The 20,087-nt window shown below is 34.9% G+C and overlaps 2 protein-coding genes across 12 annotated transcripts in view; one reads left to right on the top strand and one right to left on the bottom strand.

The window, feature by feature from the left end:
- The window catches only part of LOC145256299 (organic anion transporter 3-like), a 324,435-nt gene that overhangs the window by 111,856 nt on the left and 192,492 nt on the right, over positions 1-20,087 (bottom strand). The window lies entirely within an intron of this gene.
- LOC145256297 (uncharacterized) overlaps positions 1-20,087 on the top strand; it is an 85,634-nt gene that overhangs the window by 12,169 nt on the left and 53,378 nt on the right. Inside the window, exon 1 of one of the 9 annotated variants that reach the window (XM_080115022.1) lies at positions 16,149-16,353. The exons of 6 other annotated variants lie outside the window; for them this stretch is intronic. The gene's annotated coding sequence lies outside the window, so the exon portion shown is untranslated. Of the gene's footprint in view, positions 1-16,148; positions 16,354-18,525; positions 18,550-20,087 lie in introns of those variants that run through there. 2 more of the 9 variants (XM_080115018.1, XM_080115020.1) reach the window with 2 other exon arrangements.

Raw genomic sequence — 20,087 nt, 5'->3', positions numbered from 1 at the left:
AATGATTGATTTTTTTTGCTACGAAAAAGATACTGCCAAGAATTGTAAATATCAATTGAATATATATATATATATATATATATATATATATATATATATATATATATATATATATTAGCATACTCTCATATTTTTATTGTAATCGAACTCAGTGGACTCTCCCATTTTTCAATCAAATCGATTGATTGCCTGCTCTAGTTGAGGACCCATTGTGTTGCATCGAGAGGAATCATCGCATGCTTCTCCATAGTGAGGTAGTCCGAAGTGAGGTAGTCCGAAGTATATTGTAGCCTCCATTGCACTGTAGATTTCATAAAATTATTTTTATATATAACAGCTGGAATTAAAGTTTAAAATAAAAAAAGTCAAGTATCATATTTCAATTGTGCCCTAAACAAACAGTCATCTGCGTGTTTCATATAAAAGAACCTACTATTGATTTTATTTTCCTGACTTTTCTGCTTGTGCGGTAATAATTGTTTAAATTTAACTTTAAAATGAAAGTCAAGTATCATGGTGTAATTATGCTTTATACAAAAATATTCATTTCGGATTGGCCCCTGTCATTTCAAAGAATATACTGTTGATTTCAGCGTTTGTGATGATAAAACATCTCAAATGTACTTGTGGTGTTAGGCTGTATAAGGTGTTAACTTTGGTCAAACTCACCTGTTCATACTTTCATCAGATTGTGTCGATGATCGATACTCATGGAAGATATTCCAATATAAACCTGATCTAAAGACACTGCCAGATACCTAAAGCAGATTTATGTGAAATTTCCTAAAAATCGGTCCATCCGTTTCGGAATCTATAGGGACCGAACTCACACAGAAACACAAATACATCCACGCAAAGAAAGTTCTTTTTATATAATAGCAGATTGATGCAAAATTAACCTCAATTACATATTACATAAAAGACGATATATTTTAATAATTAGCTTGGGGGTGGTATTAATATCTATTAGGTACAATATAAAACTCGATAGAGAATTGGCTCTATAATAATAAATACAAAATCTGCATGAATTAAAATATTATATTTAAGCGTATTTTATGACCGAGCAATGCCGAGCGGCCTGCTAGTATATATATATATATATATATATATACATATATATATATATATACATATATATATATATATATATATATATGCATATATATAATGTGTGTGTGTGTGTTTGACTGGTTACTGCACGTGAATTTGATATTCGCTAGAAACTTCCTTTTTGTCGGAATTGTGAATGCGCTGACGAACTACAAGCTTTTAAAAAAAGTAAAACTCGCGAATTTTGGCTTTCATTCAGCCTGTTACATATTAGCACATTCAGGCTGTCGCCGATTTATCTGAGCAATATTATTATTATTATTATTATTATTATTATTATTATTATTATTATTATTTATTTATTTATTTATTTATCTTATATTTGGAATAATTTCAATGTTCGAATTAATACGAAAAGACAGGAAAAGAGGGGAGAGAGAGGAGGGGAAACCATTCCCAATCAATTAATATTATTGGTTATTACTATTATTGCTATTATTATTATTGTTCTATTATTAGTAGTATTAATATTAGAAGTAGTAATAGTAGTAGTAGTAATTTATTATTATTATTATTGTAGCTGTTATTGTTATTGGTGTTGTTTTTGCTGTCATTGCTATTGTTGTTGTTACTACTATTATCATTACTCCCGATATTAGTATTACTATTATCATTATAAATTTTATTTCTGTTGTTGTTGGTGGTGGTGGTAATAGTTGCGGTGGTGGAGGAGAAAGATCAGGAGGGAATCTTTAACCTTTGTGAGGAACCCTCCTAGAGATGATGTTTCAATAAAACTATCGGTGGTGGTGCAACCTAAAATTCACTAACCCCATTTATGGGAGAATGTCAAATTAAAATATTGAAAATAACGATGTGAATGAGGCTGGAACATCTTGCGATGATCTCACGTCCGGCAGGTGTCCCACTGATCAACATGGTGGGTTCTGTCGTCATCATACAACTGTTCGAAATTCTGAGGATGTGGGTGGATGTAGGGACAGTGAAAATTAGCAGAGAGGGTTCCAAGACACGAAGGGAGTTGGAACAGGAAATGTCAAAAACCATGGACGTATGAGGACAGAAGAGTACTGTGGAAATGCTTTGTAAGAATGGAAGTCGCAAATCTGGTGGATATATCCGAAAAGTGAAGGAAGAGTGGAGGAGGTGGAGCTAGAAGTGTCGTGAATTTGGTATCCCAGTTAAAACAAATTAAAAATAACAACCTTCTTTCTGTAATTGTAAGGAAAGCGATTGAACGGTTGGTTAAGAATTAAATGAATGGCAACAGTAAATTGATGTAACTAGCTCTGGTGAGAGAGTGGAAGTGCAGAAGGGAAATATAAGCTATGATGGGAGGCGGGCAACTGAGGAGGAATGGAATCCTATTATTAGGGGAAATGATGAGAAGGAGTTTAAGGATCTAGGGCAGATGTGATCATTGACTCTGAGACAATGGAACCAGTAGAAGGAGCAGATGTATGGAGAAGTGGTGATGAAGTTCGACCTTTGACTTCTGTAGAAAAACAAGTACTTCAGAAGTTAAGAGAGGTTCTTATTGGAGACGAGATCATAGATATTCCAAGTATGAAGAGTAGTGTTAGGCGGAAGGTGAAAAGTGAGGTAAAAATAGTTCAAGGAGTAATTCACATCATTATAAGAAAGAACATATCAATTACGGAACTTAACAGGCTTCTGTATGCAGAGTCATGCGTTATTGCGAATCTTCTTGGTTTATTACAGAAGAAAAAGAAAGAAATGAAGAATAGAAGGCGACAGTGGCAGAGGTGACTTGGAGAAAGTATTAAACGGTGGCGGAAAGACATTGGTAGAATCGAAAAAATAAGAAAAGGAGTTAAACTAGGACAGAAAGCCAAGAACGAGCTTGAAAGGAAGTATGGATTACGGGAAAAGGGAAGGATGAACGTTCTAATAATGTTGAAAGAGAAGGTCCACACTGGTGGTATGAAAATTAGGAACTTTGTTGGAAAAAGTGCTGCGTTTCGGCAGAACAACCTTTTCTGAAACGATTAGTCTCAGCTGTATCAAGAATTAAATAGTAGAAAACAGGCAGGAAATAACAACACTCCAAATGCAGATGATGCCAGGATGTTCTGGAGTGGGATTTGGTCTGTCGAAGGGCGATATAATAAGAAAGGTAGCTGGTTGGGAGAGGTCTCAGAAAGGCCATCAGGAATGCAGCAGATGAAGAACGTTGAGATAACCATTGATGACATGAAGGCTGGCATACGAAGGATGACAAACTGGAAGGCACCTGGTCCAGATGGAGTGATGGGCTTCTGGTTCAAACAGTTCCAATGCCTTCACACACCTATAGCTGCTGTCCTGCAAAGGGTTGTAGAGTCGGGAGATGTCCCTGATTGGCTTGTTAATGGAAGGACAACACTGATTTGGAAATATCATATAAAGGGAACAGATGCCAGCAATTATAGACCAATTACATGTCTACCACTAATGTGGAAACTGTTTACTGAAATCTTTGCCGAAAAAATTATGGACAGCTTGTGAGTAATGGTGTTTTCCTTGGTGTCGGAAAGGCTCGAGAGGTACCAAGGAGCAATTACTGATTGATAAGGCAGTAATGCAGGATGCAAAGAGGAATCTGAGTGCAGCATGGATCGATTACAGAAAGGCTTATTACATGGTTCCTCATTCATGGATCCGTGAAACGCTATTGATGATGAAGTTTGCTAGGAATGTGGTAGAGCTTTTGGAGACAAGTATGGCTCAATAGAAAACGGTGCTGATAGCAAACAGAGAGGTGATGGGGCAGGTTAGCATTAATCGTGGAATATTCCAAGGAGATTCGTTATCTCCACTTCTTTTTGTAATGATAATGATGCCAGTAAGCATCCTCTTGAAGAGAGAAAGAGAGGGACTGGAGTATAACTTTGGATCTGGTGAAAGACGCCTGAATCTTCTACTTTATGTATGATTTGAATATATTCGGTAGAAATGAAAAGAAAATGGAGAGACTGGTAGAGCTCCTTGGGACATACTCGGAAGACATCGGGATGGAGTTTAGGATTAGTAAATGTGCGGTGTTGGTGATGAAAAGGGGAGTAAAGGTTCATTCGAATGGAATAGTACTGCCAAATGGAGAAATTATGAAAGAAATAGAAGATACAGGGTATAAGTATTTGAGAGTGTTGGATGGTGTAGGAATCATGAACAGAGAACTGGAGGAGAAAGGAGTATCTTAGAAGAGTGAAACTAATTTCAAAGTCGAAATTGCATGGAGGAAACCTAATGAAAGCGGTGAATGCATAGACAGTTAGTGTTTTAAGATATAGTGCGAGAATTTTAAAATGGTCTAACAAGGAGTTGCATGCCAAGAAAAGTTGTAGCAATGTTAGGTATGTTTCACATTCGATGTAGCGTAGCGAAACTGTATCAAAAGAGGAAAGACGGTGGGAGAGGATTGAAAAATGTAAACGATTGTGTTAGAAATGAGGAGATGTCGTTGAAGGAGCATGTGGTAGAAGTGAGGAGTGGATGCTTAAGGTTGTGGCCAATGAAGGGGAGGTATGTGAGATCAAGGCTTATTATGTGAAACGTATGGACAGAGAAAGGGAAGAGGAACTAGCTGGGAAGAAAATGCACGGAAGGTTCTTCCAGGATATAGCAGAAGTGACTGTTCATTGCAATAGCTTAGAGCTGGATATCTGGCTAATAGTACTGAAGTTTTTGTTTGTGCAGCACAAGAGCAGGCATTAGGAACACAATTGTTAAAAAAAGTGGTTCTAGGAGAGGAAATTGCTGCAGAATGCCGGATTTGTGGTAAGACCTCTTAGTCAATTGCGCGACTTGCAACAGGGTGTAGTGGATTAACCAGAGAGAGTACCACAAAAGACACGATCGCATGGAACTCCGGATATATTGTAAGAAGGTTGGCGTGAAGTGTGCTGAAAAGTTGTTTGAGGAGGTGCCTGATGAAGTGAGAATAAGTGAGGATGGCAAGGTAGAGGTATGGTGGGGCAAAAGTGTTATAACGACCCAGCAATAGGAACATAATCGTCCGGATTTGGTCGTCATTGACAAGGTCTCAAAAAACTGGCAGATTGTAGACTTTTCAGTACCTTGGAACAGGAATGTGAGAGGAGAACGAGAAGTGGAGCAATTATGCTCCATTGGTCTTGGAAATAAGGCGTATACACGGGGTTAAAACACAAATAATCCCGATCGTAGTAGGTATGCTAGGAGTAGTATCAAGTCGTCTGGAAGGACAATTGAAAAAACTACGAATCCCCGATGTTTTAGGCGGCCTAACATACTTGGGAAAACCCTTGATTTTTGAAGCTCCTGGTTTGGAGCCAGGATTAAGGGAAATCCTCAGGAAATGAATTCCATCCCTTTCCAGGGAGACTTTGATAAACGAAATCAGAATTATTATTATTATTATTATTATTATTATTATTATTATTATTATTATTATTATTATTATTATTATCGTGTAGATTGAATTAGATCTGTTTTAAAGAGAAAAATACAATTCAAAGACAAATATGATTAAATGACGTTTTAGGAATTTAACTTGACTAGATTCTATAAACAATAACAAAAAGGAATTTTAAATAAATAAAAAACAAATATGTTTTCAGAAAAAGGAATGTGCGTTAACAATAATAATACCTAAATACGTGATACAGATATCGGCTGATAGGATTCTTTGTGGACGTGCAAATGACGTAATCAAAATGAAATAGTTTTAATATATCCACGGACGTTAGTTAGAAGGACAAGGCAGTCGAGAAATTCAGTCGAAGAAGTCGAGGAGAAACACTATGGAAGCCGGTGACGTCAAGATCCAAAACGTGATGTCAAAACGTTGTAATTTTCGAAATGCTGATACGGTGTGTGAATGTTATATGAAATATACCTTTATGTAGTGCCATCTTTCAAAGAAACAGGTGTGTGGATTTGTCTTGGTTGTTACTGTTATATTAAATGTCTATCGGACTCTTAAATGTTTACAGACTTTGCCTATTATATAGACTTGTTTTTATATGCAATCCCATCATTCATCACCAAAGAACATATGTCTAACTCTACATCATTGGAACATTATCACCTCTCGTCGTTTGAAGCCCCACCCTTCGTGTACAAGTATTTGTTATCCCCTCAAAATAACATGTCGACCTGTCCACGTCATCGTTTCAGTCCAGCTCAACCCAAACATTATTCATCGATAATTTGATACCCCGCTATCCGACACAGTCAATCTAGCAACTGTGGATAAACGGTATGGAAAAAGGGAACATTCGAAAAAAAAAGAAAACAGGGCAAAAAAAAAAAGGAAGAGCAATAATAATAAGTGCTAGTCTGAAGGGTAATTTAAAGATTGTTTCTTGCAATGTGTTTTTATCAGTTGTATTGAACTATGTAGCATAATATTACTTTCTGGGTATTTATTGGTACGTATTAATTTATCTTATTTAAGTCAATATCATTTGAGTGTAATAAGTATCCGATACAAAGAAAAAAGTCAATAAATTTTTATTACATGAAAACAAAACAATAACCAAATGGTATTCTTATGTATTTTTGTATATTTTTGGATACGATATTCGTATTTATCATACAAAAATACATAAGAACAGCACTTTGTTATTGTTTTTGTTTTCGCGTAATAAAAATAAATTAACTTTTTGCTTTGTATCGAATACTTATTGCCCCCACTGTATAGGTTAAATGCAACGGACATTAGGTACTAGTACAGTTTAATCAAGACATTAAAAATTAAAATATCGCAAAAAAAGTTATATTTTACGTATCCGTTTTGGACTGAAGATCTCCGGAAAAAAAATTTCACTTAATTTGATCGAGCTTTTTTTTTTTTTTTTTTTTTTACAGCGGAAAAAAACACGTTTTTTTATGAGAGCGCGTTTAAGTCAGCCATCTCCGAAACTTTTGAACACGCCACGAAGAGATAACTCCAGTTAAAGCGCCGACACTCCCTCCCCATCTTTAATATTAGCTTTTCTTCCTAAAAATCGAACCTTTTGCTCGGTATCATAACAAATAGTTGTTTCGCTGTAAAAAAAGAAACTACTTGCTGAAATTAAGTGAATTTTTTTTTCGGAGGACTTCGTTCCATAACGGACACGTACAATAAAACCTTTTTTCGATATTTTCATTCACTTCATATTCGTACATATCTTATTGATGATTAATTTGATGTCGCTAAGGTAAAACATTCCGACTTTATCCGTAACGTCAGTTACTTACCGCCCTGCAAAGTAGATTTTTATATTGTTGGGAAAACACAACTCAACACAAATGGAACCTCTGGATTGTGATATATACAAATTAAAATAGTTTCAGTTTTCAAGGACTTCTTATTCACTCTTCCTAAAAAATGAGACTTAAAGAGTCCGAGAAAGTTAAAGGAAAAATGGGAAATTGTGTACTTATGTTTGTTTCGGCAGATGCCATGTGCGTTTACTTCTGTATACTTGTCTAAGCAAAAATGATATAATAACAACGTTTAAGACAACTGCTGAGTGCTGCTCCGAACAACTATAATTCATGAAAAAATTCAGGCCTGAAGAATTACTAATGCACCCGTAAGTTGACACTAGTGTTAGGACGATTGATCGGAATCGGGAATCCGAAATGTCGGGATTTTGGTAGTATCAGAATCGGTTTCAAAATCGGGAAAAATGTGCTTATTTTCCAACGCCTCAAAGCGATAGTTTTAATTGTCTTTCTCCTGTTTGTTTAAAACTTAATTTTCGATTGCTGGTGCCAAATGATTTACTATTGTATAAGAGGCACTTTGTGTGTGTGTGTGTGTGTGTGTGTGTGTGTGTGTGTGTGTGTGAAAGAGAGAGAGAGAGAGAGAGAGAGTTCCTTCTTTATATGTTCGAAATAGTTGAGCCTATCTTTTAAAAATTTCACACAAAAATAATTTACATATCTGGCAATGTTTATAGATATATTTTATGCAGAAATTCGCCGATAAGTGTCGAAAATTGAAAAAAATTCGATCCTAAAAATAGTCTTTTTTTTCTTATAGATAAAAAAAACAAATTATAGAAGTTGCACCGGTTAGGGAGAAAATAAAATGTCAACGAATAATTTGTTCATAGAAAAATAAAAGATTTGTTGACATCTAGAAAACATAACTCAGTGGTAGAGCTATTCGACCACAGGTCGAATGATCCCGTTTTCCATCCCGGTTGTATCTCACCATTTTATTTGATTTTCTTTTTTTTTCTTATTTATGAATTCAATTTACAATAAAAGAAGAGGTACCATTAAAAATCACCGCAAATGATTTCGTTGTTTGCATATTTTAATTTAAAATTAAAATTCATTCAGAAGTGAATTTCCAGGACATTCATTGTCAAGCCCAAATGTCAGCTGACGTGATATTGTAAACAAACACAGAAGGAATTCGAACTACATTATTATCATTTTTTTGTTTCGGATTAGTCCCCCAGGCAAATTATTCCTCGTATATATATAATACTAGCATGGGTACCCGGCGTTACCCTGGTTGACATGAAGTTCCGTTTGGAACATACCTCTTATACTAATCATTTTCATCATTGGCAACGTATACCCCCACAAGAATTCCAAAAATAAAAGAATGGATGAAAACATGTAAATGTAATCGCCCCCCCAAGAAGAAGTACGTGATACTCTCTCCACCAGATATTTCGGCAGAAGGAATACAAAGAGAAGAAACTATTGAGCCCTGGAAAGAACGCCCCCCCTCCTCGAAAAAAAATAATTACAAATAAATCATTACAACTTTTGTTTCAATAAAAATAGCAGCGAATGCTCGTTCGATCGAGAAAAAAAAAATTAGCCATGTAGACAGAACCCTAAAAGAAAAATGAACATTTACCAAGAATTAATTCAAAAAACGATTAAATTAAATTTTTCGTCATTATATGTTTATAATGTAATCCTCCCCCCTCCAAAAATATGGAATTTGTCATATTTTGAGGTTCGTTTTTTTTTATAAAATTGTTACGTGAAAGTACAGAATGGTGTCATAAAAATTAATCAAATTTATCGTTATTTTATGTTTCAAATGTAATTCCCGCCCCCCCCCAAAAAAAAACAAATTGTATTTTTCATGTTTTGTCCCCTCCTCGATCGCCAATCTTGAAAAAAAAAATGCTAGAGATTACAGTTTTCATTGAATGCTTTGTGGCCAAAAAGTGGGTGCTCATTTTGCGTTAAATTTATATAGAAAAATTATCCACCACTCTAATTTTCTTCTTTTTTTTAATTTCTTCTTTCATATTATTTATAAAGAGTGTTTAAACGTATTAGCCCCCCCCCCAAGGTAGGTCTTAAATTTTTAAGGAGTTAAAGACGCTGGGTCACGTCGTAAAAATTTACATTTGTTTTAATTAGAAATTTAAGTTTGTAATGGATGAGATTAACATAGGGGGGGGGGCAGTAGATCTTTATTATTTTTTAGGTGTAAAAATGTACCGATTTCTGTATAGCCGTTTAAAAAATGATAAAAACAAACCAATGAAATGTTCGGAAGATTCGAAGGGGCAAATAGCTCTAAAAGTTTTTTTTTTTAATCGATGTTGGAATAATAATTCAAAATTAATTAAATTAAATATATTCTCAATATAATTATTGTTTAAAATTCATTAAATAACGATTTTAAATAGAAACATAACACAATTCTCTCGCTATAGACATTAACTAAGATACCGCTATTTAATAAAATCGATTTTTCTTAATGTCATATGCAAATGAGCTGATCTCTTAATTGTATATTTTTGCAAGAATCATACTATATACAGAAATAAATAAATGAAAGAGTAAAGTAAAGGATTTTTGTATATACTAGCATTTCAGCCCGACGTTGCCCGGGTGTTTGGAGGTGTGTGTTTAGAAAAAAAGTGGTAGTAGGAAGGCAGGCTCGAACCCGTACTGTGAAGGAGGGAAAAAACGTGACGTCTTTGCTGTTACGGCCACCGTCAAACCGGAAGTGACGCAGGTTTAAATTAAGGCTAGACAATCGAAAAGAGGGGATGAGTTGCGAAAAAAGCGATCCCTCCATGTAGAAAAGAGCCCAGTTGAGGGTGAAGATATTAATGTTTTTAGCATATTTTGGGGTATTTGTCGCCTGGAGGGTCGAGCTTCAAAACGATACTGATCTTGTGAAAATCCGTCACCTCTGTCGAAAGGTTAGGCAGGCATGCAAACATACATACATACATACATACATTTATATATCGGTAGCTCAAATTTTCGACCCAAAGCGATTAAAAAGCTTGCCCTATCTCAAATGTTTAGACCAGAAATTGTCTGGCTAATTTAGTAGAGACCGCAGGGGTCATTTTTTTTTTTTTTAACTTTGACCCTTATTATGACCCCTTAACATTTATTGTTTTGGGGCTCAAATCAAGTCATTAAGTTAGATTCATGTCCAAGGAACCTATATCTAAAATTTCAAGTGTTTATACCCAAAATTAGCGGAGGAGTTTGGTAGGGTTCTCAAAGGTCGAATTGTTGAACTTTGACCTCTGAACAGCCGAATTTCTGGCCGAAAACGGATTACAAATATTTTCCCAAATCTCAATACCCTGTATATCAAATTTCGAGTCTGTAGACTGAAAATTTACAGAGTTATTGCGTAGGGAAATGTACACAGACACACACACACACACACACACACACACACACACACACACACACACACACACAGAGACATTTTCACTTTTATAGGTATATAGATTAATCAAATTGTCAACAAACAAACAAGCAGAGAGGAATACGAATTTATATATAGAGATTCAATAGAGGATTGATTCTATAATGATACATACGCAATCTGCATAAATTAAAATATCACGTTTAAGCGTATTGTACGACCGGGCAACGCCGGACGTTCAGCTTGTAAAATCATAAATATTGATTTTAAACTACCAATGAAATCAAAATCTTTTGATCAAAATCTTACCACCCACAATATATTGTGAGGTTTGCGTAAATATATGCACATATTACTCTGAGCGAGGTTCCTTATACAAACCTAGTGGAATGGGCAGTCTATCAACTAGACGGGGTTGGGAGGGTCCTGGGAATCACCTTTTGTTCCACCCCTTCGACATAAATGAATTTTTATTGTTATCTTTTTTGTTTTTACACGTCAATAAAAAATGTTTTAAAAATTGGGAGTTAAGTAGGACGTCCCCCAGTATGAAAGGGTGAATGCGGTATTATGGTGAAAGAAGATACTAGCTGGGAGAAACTTTTGATTTTGTTTAGTTCTGGAGTGACAAGGATGATCAACGACCTCCACAATCCCCCCTTTTGAGTTGGCCATGTGCCTAAGTTTTTTGTTCATTGTTGATTTTCAATGTATTTTTAACATGAATAAAGGATTTAATATCTAAAAGTGTAGTATCTGTCCCGGCAGATACTGCAAGCAAAGACCATATGTGGGGGGAACCCCCACATATAAGACCTTGGTCAATGTAAGGATAACCCTTCATACCAATTGTCACTATCCAGCTCCCCTACTCCCCGGGGAGTTGGTCCCCATTTCGCCTTCACTCCTCACATTAAAAATCGGCCTTGTGCCCAATTTGTTCGATGGAGGAGCAAGTAAATACCCTTTTCTTGGCCTTTAAAGAATAAAGATTTCTCTATTTCACTAAATTCCAAACAGATTTCTCTATTTCACTAAATTTTAAGATAGATGTTTACGACTTAGCAAGCAGACTGTTCGCTAGTGAACTTACCTAGCAACTACACACACACACCTCACGCCTTGTAAATCATAGCCAATAAGAAACACTCGATGCTGGATGGCAACGAGCTTTCTCTCACTGTAACAGTAGATCTACGCCGCTATTTAGAGTGGACTTCACAAGACAATCATGCCTGGGTTGCTATGGTATTGAATGTCGTGGAAGTAAACGAGGAAACCGGGTCAATCAAACCATGCTGAATGCTGCGTCAAATACAAATAAGAGAGGAAAGGTGGGAATGTGAAAGAGGCATAGGAGTGGGTGGGGTAATGTCATACAACAGAAGGAAAATACTTCTATCTACACCTTTTACACCTCAAATAAAAAAAGCACAACTTCAAATTAAAAAACACAACTTCAAATTAAAAAAACTAAACTTCAAATTAAAAAACATAACTTCAAATTAAAAAAAGACAACATCAAATTAAATAAACCCAAGTTCAATTTAAAAGCACGTGACATTATGTTAGAATTATTCATACTCAAACTTTGTAAGGTAATTTGCATAACATCACTTATGCAAATTACCCACTATTACTTGTAGTTGCTCGCAACAATAAAAAAAGAAAAGTTTCTAACAATTAACATTACAATAATTTAAAATATGGAAAATAACAATGGATCTCCGGTAGTTGTGCGATCAAGTAGAGGAGTCAAGAGAGGCACAGTACGTGGTCAGTACAAACGCAATCGAAATTCTCCTAAGCGTCGGATTCTGGAAGCCGCTCGAAATAGCAGGGACTGGACAACTGTCGCAGAGAACTGTGGGATAAATAGGAACACCGCGTACGCCTGGGTGAATAAACAGGCCAAGGGGCAAGACGTGGAGGATAAGCCGCGGGGTGGAAGGCGACATGGGAAAGTGAATCCGGACATGGTCAACAACATGCTTGATATAATCGGAGAAGATCCTACCATCACTCTCAAGGAGTTGGCCTTGAAGATTTCGGAGATGCATGGAATCAACCCCCCAATCAGCGTTACTACCATAAATAACCATCTCGATGGTAGACTCTTCACTGTAAAACGGGTTCACAAGCAAGCCGAGAATGTCAACACTCCGGAGAATAAGGTAAAACGTCGTATCTATGTAGAAAGGGTTATGGCCGCATTGGGAGCTGGTAAACATGTGGTGTATTTGGATGAGTCAAACGTGAACTTATTTTGTACTCGGACCGTTGGACGATCCGCGAGGGGCCAGAGAGTGGTGCTACATGTTCCAGGCTCGAAAGGTCCAAATATTCACATGGTTGCTGGTATTAGTCAACAGGGACTCATCAACTTCACCCGCAGGCGTGGCGCCTACAAGCACCCGGATGTCAACCAATGGGTTGCAGAACTACTCAATTCTGTCTTCGCAATGGGATATGATGCCGGACAGGTAGCCTTGGTAATTGACAACGCCCCGTGCCATTCCCGAGTGGAACAACTACACGACCAGGCAGCTTTTGCAGAAGTGGAGTTTATTCGCTTGCCTCCATACAGCCCGGCTCTCAACCCCATCGAAATGGCCTGGTCAGCCATCAAAGCCGTCATCAAGAGGGATCTACCGAGCGTTATACATGTGCCACAACCGGAAGATATCACAAAAGTGGAGCACCGTCTTCGTCTTGTGGAGACCGCCATCGACCGAGCCTACCAAGTGGTAACTCCTGCCATGTCTCAGGCATTCTGTAATCGGGTTCAACGCCATCACGCTAGATGTCTCAGGGAAGAGGACCTCCCTGTTGGAGAATAAATGGTTTATCTATCATGTAATAAAATTTTAATTTAATTTGAACTTGGATTTTTTTAATTTGAAGTTGTGTATTTTAATTTGAAGTTTAGTTTTTTTAATTTGAAGTTGTGTTTTTTAATTTGAAGTTGTGTTTTTTTAATTTGAACTTTAGTTTTTTTAATTTGAGGTGTAAAAGATGTATATTAACTTGTGCTCCCGGTGTTATGGTCGGATATTTTTTTTTTTTTTTTTTTTTTTTTTTTTTTTTTGTATCTTCCGTGTCTACATCTTTTACACCTCAAATTAAAAAAACTAATTTTAATTTGAGGTGTAAAAGGTGTACTTTATCAACAACTTGTTAACTTATATTTCATTGACGACATGCATTTTTTAACTGGTTGCTGTAGTTACATTTCGAGGTGACATCACCAGTAAGTACACCATCTTGGCCTTTTGCATAGAAATAAAGTGTAAAGAACTAAAAATGAAAAATTAATAAATAATTTACAAAAATAAACAAATAAAAAAACAAATAAAAATAAATAAATACGTGGTGGATCTGAACGAGCTTCCCACCTGCCATAAAATTATCGTCGAACAGACGTAGCTTTCGCATTCGCAGAAAAAATAAAAAATAAAAATAAAGAAAAAGTTAATTTAATGTTCATTTAGTTGTGGATCGCTTTTAAATTATAACATTCTATTAACTTTTTCTTTTGCACAACAAAAATAGCTTCCTTTTTTTTTTTTTACGGCATATCAACCCTTTGTGGGTTATTTAATGCCGAATCCAGTTATTTTGGGAATAGTATTCCAAAAATATCTTAATAAAGAGAGTTTTGCTGAGTAACCGAAAAGTGGGGTATCAATTTAATGGAGCGTTATAATTTTAAAGTGGTCCCCAAGTTAAAAGTCATTAAATAGATTTAAAAAAAAATCTTTGCTAATATGAAAGTTAAGTCTGTTATTGACGATAATCCGCAGAAAAATAAGAAAACGCGGAAAGGAATTTATTTTACGGTAGGTGGGGGGAGCTCGTTTACATCCGCCACCGCCACATAAATAAATAAATAAATAAATAATCGCTTTGATTTTGGAATGGGAACAGTAAGTAAGACAACCCCAGGAGTGATTGTTGCATTTGAGAACTTTAGCTAGGGGAACTCCTTAGACAAGTAAATAAACACAGTAACAAGGATGACTACGGACTCACAACAGCAGTGTCAGAAATTTCGTGAAAATAGTGAATAATTCCACCCCATCTTTCCAAGCTTATAACTCCTCGAAAAATGTAATTCAAGCCCTAATTTTTTTTTCAATTAAAGGAGCAAGGACCAAGGTTTTATTAAAAAAAAAAAACAAAAAAAAAACAATGTGTTTTTTTAAAAAAAAAAAGGTTTTAAACTTCGGACTTTACAGGTAAATTTCTAAAAAAGGGATTTTTTTTTTGTTTTAAATTTGAATATATTATTTATTGACCTTTTCTCTTCAATTTGTGATATATAAAACTATTAAACATAAATTAATTATTTACTTTTTAATAGACATTTCAAAATGAGAGGCGTGAATTGACCCTCCCGATTTTTTGGAGTTGGCCTTGTGCCTAATTGTTTTGTTTTATTTTTATTTATTTAATTATTTTTTTATTTTTTTGTTGTTTAACATCTGTCATTTTTACATTTGCAGAAAATAAAGATAAAAATCACAAAGTGTAGTATCTGTTCTGATACTACTTTTCACATTTTCTACCCTCGATCAATGGAGGAGATATCCTTCTGGACTAAGATAATTTTTATTTTTGTTCCTATCCAGAGTGTCCCTATTTAGGGAGCTGAATTTTCCTGACATTAAAAACCGACCTTGTGTCTAACTCTGCCATCGTGGGGAGGCAAGTAAATAGGAACACTATTATCTTGATTTTACTCGTCTCCCCACGAGGAAAACAAAATTCATATTCAACGTTTTAAAATGTAGGAAATTCGAGCTCCCTTAAAAGGGCGCTTATCCCTGTATCACAGCAGCAGCAGCAGCAGCACATATCCCAAGACTTATGCCTTGTCTTGGGAGAGTGTACAATCACTAATTATCGGGACATCACCCCCTTTTTTTTCTTCTTTTTTTTTTTTTTTTTTTTTCACGCGAGTCACTGTTTTCAAGACTTGAAGACGCCTCGAGGATATAGGTCACTGAATATTGTATTTAACGAAACGACCCAGCAAAAACTTGTTTACATTTAAAATCAATGACCCGGACTTATTATAGACTTATGAAGTCAGCTGAAAATAATCCGCGTATAGAGTTACATAGACAGGTAGTTGGTTAAACTGTTCATCGACGCTGTTTACGATTGAAAATTTGCTTTTTATAAATAAATCCTTTATTTAATTTTATATCTGCGTTTATAAGAATAATTCAAAACAGTTTGCTTTCTCAGAATATTTCACTAAATTTGTCAACAGTTGTTACATGTGGAAAAAAAAAACAAAAAACACAACAATTGATTGCTAATAAACTGGCCTAACAAGTACATCAGTTATGCCCTGTAAATTTCAGCCAATCAGAAACTTTTACGTAGAAATAAACAAATGCTGTTCCAATTTACGGGTAGACGGTTTCATTTTAACAAAGAAAAAAATATAAATATTGGAGACTTTTGTTTGTCAGCTTTTATTCGAGCTCTAGTTTTCTCTCTCTCTCTCTCTTTCTCTCTCTCTCTCTCTCTCTCCCTCTCTCTCGCTCTCTCTCTCTCGCTCTCTCGCTCTCTCGCTCTCTCTCTCTCTATATATATATATATAAAGTTTTGATTTTATTTTGGAACAAATTACGGTAAGAGTTTTTTTTTATTACGTTTTTTACTGTTATATTTTCTTTTGTACGAAAGGAGCGTGTGCGCAAATCTCTTTTGGAACATATGCTTATATTCAAAAGGCCGTTGATATTCGCAGCCGGCTGCGGCTATTCTAAAATGCTATTCGCAGCCGGTCGCATCAGCTAACCGGAAGTGACGTCAGACAAATCTTAAGTAAATTCTTGGCTAGAATTGTAAAAATAATTTGTTTTCTTTTGTAATAGAATTTAACAATTTCTTTCATTTTGAGCTGCTTTTTTCTCCCGTTTATTTTTGTTTTCTACAATTAATAAACCAGTTTACAAGTAAAAAATAAGTTGTTTTAATTTTTAATTACCAACACAGTGGCGAATTTAATTTTTCTCTCTCCCATTTTTTATTTTGAGCGGAGAATTTAACATGTCTTTTCATTTTAATTATTTGTTTTAGTTTTTCATTACTAACACAGCGGAGAATTTGGGGTACTCATGCAGAGAACGGCATGGGCGTGGCTTATCACTTGCTCAGTTGCGAAATATTTTTGTTTTTAGTAAATAATTTGTGTTTTTTGGCAAAGTTTATTTTTAATAAAATTAGCGTATTTACTGATATTTTTGAACCGCGATATTACCATTCTTTCATAACACCGATCACTTTAGTCCTGCCTTCTTACACAGGTTTTCGGTTCGCTGACAACGAATCTGATAATCAACCCCACAGCAAATTTACCGTTTAGATGGTATTAACCCCTGGAGACTGGCTCTACCTGTCGCCATTTTACAGGCTTCGTTGCCCGCCCGCTAGGTGTATCAGAATTTTAGGCGGAATTTTTGACACCCCCAACAAAAAACTGCGAATAAAATATATAAAACTCGTAATTTCTGTTTTTAAAGTGGGTTGTTTATTTTCCTTATGAAATATACTTCCAAAATAAACTATTACAGTCGTTTAAAACATAATAGAAGTATTATTTTTTTATTTTTTAAAAACAATGTTTACAAAATGTCTAAGCGCGTTTCTCCGATGTTACAAGCAGCCATTTTTTTACGTATACAAATACATTGATTTTTACGAGTTAACTTTTTAAAAACTTTTTTAACTTTAAAAATCGATCTAAATTTTTCTATTAGTTCAATTTTTACGTAATTTTCAGGTTCAATGTGAAATTGTATGCTCTTTTCAATAAAGTGAATATAAATTTCTGGTAAGGTTTTTTTTTTTATAATTTTGAGATCAATACCGTCGACTCGACAACTTCCGGTTTCGCCGCCGGCCGGCTGCGAATAGCATTTTAGAATAGCCGCAGCCGGCTGCGAATAGTCACTTCGATTCAAAATACGTTTGAACCATCGTGGACGGAATCTAAGATAAACAAGGCGGAAAAGTATTAAACAATACCCTTCTCTGACCTTTGACCCATGGTAAAACGTGCTCGTTTTCGAACACATCTCTCGATAATGCAGCCTGTTTGCATTCATCTTCGCACAAGAACGTTGGGGATTTCGCGGATTTACACGAGTTCCGGTATTTGAGATACATCGGAAGTAAACACTGTTACCTAATTTGCAGAACCTAATCGTACGACGTCCTACTACTTCAAGTGATCCCACATAAATCTGATTTTAAAATGCGAAATGACAAAAGACAAAGAGGGAAAATAACTGGTATCCATTGGAAGACGCCCTTCCGCCTCTGTTTATAATTGTCTTCTCGGAAACTGGGGTCTTTAACGCAGTATAATATTCTCTCTCTCTCTCTCTCTCTCTCTCTCTCACACATACACACACACACACACACACAACACACACACATATGTATATGTATGGCAGAACCACATTGACACACCGGTTCGGCGGTTCTCTTCAGATCACGAAAGTGAAGCAACTTTGAGTCTGACAAATACCAGATGATGGGTGATAATTTGTGAAGGCTACGCGCTGTAGACACCAGGGTCGTTTTTTAATGAGGAGAAAAGGGCCAAAAAATTAAAATTGTCTCAGTCGTGAAGGATTTCTCCTCCACCGACACAGAACAAGAAATTGAAGTGCAGCATCTGAAGAAACGCGCTGTATGTCTTTCCGTTTTTGTCGTCATTTTTTCCAGTCGACCTGAACCTCCACTTGCCACAGGTATTCAACAATGTCGACTTAGTGGGTATCCATTGTCTGTCAAGACTGAAGGAAGCCATAATACATGTATGTATATATGCATTTATACATGTATAAATGTATGTATAAATTTATATAAATACGTATGTGTATATATACGTGTGCAAATAAATACGTAAGTATAGTTATACGTATACAAGTATGCATGAATATCTATGTGTATGTATATATACCTACGTACAAATATATGTATATATATACTTATGTATATATACTTATGTATATACACGTATGTATATGCATGTATGTATATCTACATATGTATATAAATGTATGTACATATACGTCTGTGTATATATAGCTTTATATTTACGTATGTATATATGTGTATATATACGTATATATATATATATATATAGATATATATATACCTTTATATTCGTACATAACTATATATACGTATACAACTATATATGGAAATATAATTATATATACGTCTATATATACGAATATATATAAATACGTGTATATATACACATATATAATCACATATCTGTATATATATATGCGTATATGTAGACATATGTATAAGTACATACATATATATATATATATATATATATATATATATATATATATATATACATAGTATATATGTACGCATGCATATACACATACATATATATATATACATACATATGTATATACATACATATGTGGCCCTGTCGGTGGGGTATTAGAATACGCCGACTGCCCCCCTGCAGAGGGTAAAAGTCTCTCAAGCGGGGTCCTGGATATGACCTTAAACTATATCCAGTGGTGAGGCCCCAGCTTGTGGGCTTTGGGGTGTGTGAAGCCACCCTTTAATTACCATTGCTCCCAGGTCCACTCTGACCCAGAGTGGTAGTACCTGTTAGGGTTCCAACTATGGGTTAAATAGAAACCGACGTGAAAACAACAAATATACTCTATTAAAAAAATTTTTCTTCAAAATCTTTGGATTCGGCATTAAATAACCCGAAAATGGTTGATATGCCGTAAAACAAAAGCAACCAACCAACATACATATGTATATACGTACTATATATAAATATTTGTATATATACATTTGTATGCGTATACGTACGTATATATATATATATATGCATATATATATATATATATATATATATATATATATATACGTCTGTATACTTATATGTTTATATACAAACTTTTATAGACATACATATATATAGACTTGCGTGTATGTATATTTTATATATATGTATATATACACATATATATACGTATATATACATATATCTAAATAGATGCATATATATGAATGTATGCGTATAAATATATATACGTATTTATACGTGTATATAGTTATATGTATATATATATCATTATTTATATGTGTGTATATGTACGTATGTATATATATATATGTATGTCTATATATACGAATATATATAAATACGTGTATATATACACATAATTAATATACGTATGTATGTATATGTATGTATATACATGTATGTGTATATATACATGTATGTATATGTATACATATATAAGTATGTATATTTATAGATACACGTTTGCAGATTATGCATATATATGCATATATATGTATATGT

Source organism: Euprymna scolopes, chromosome 32 (genome assembly GCF_053919585.1).
Source record: "Euprymna scolopes isolate OS-2025 chromosome 32, ASM5391958v1, whole genome shotgun sequence".
NCBI classification, from domain to species: domain Eukaryota; kingdom Metazoa; phylum Mollusca; class Cephalopoda; order Sepiida; family Sepiolidae; genus Euprymna; species Euprymna scolopes.
This window is presented reverse-complemented; position numbering and strand designations above follow the sequence as displayed.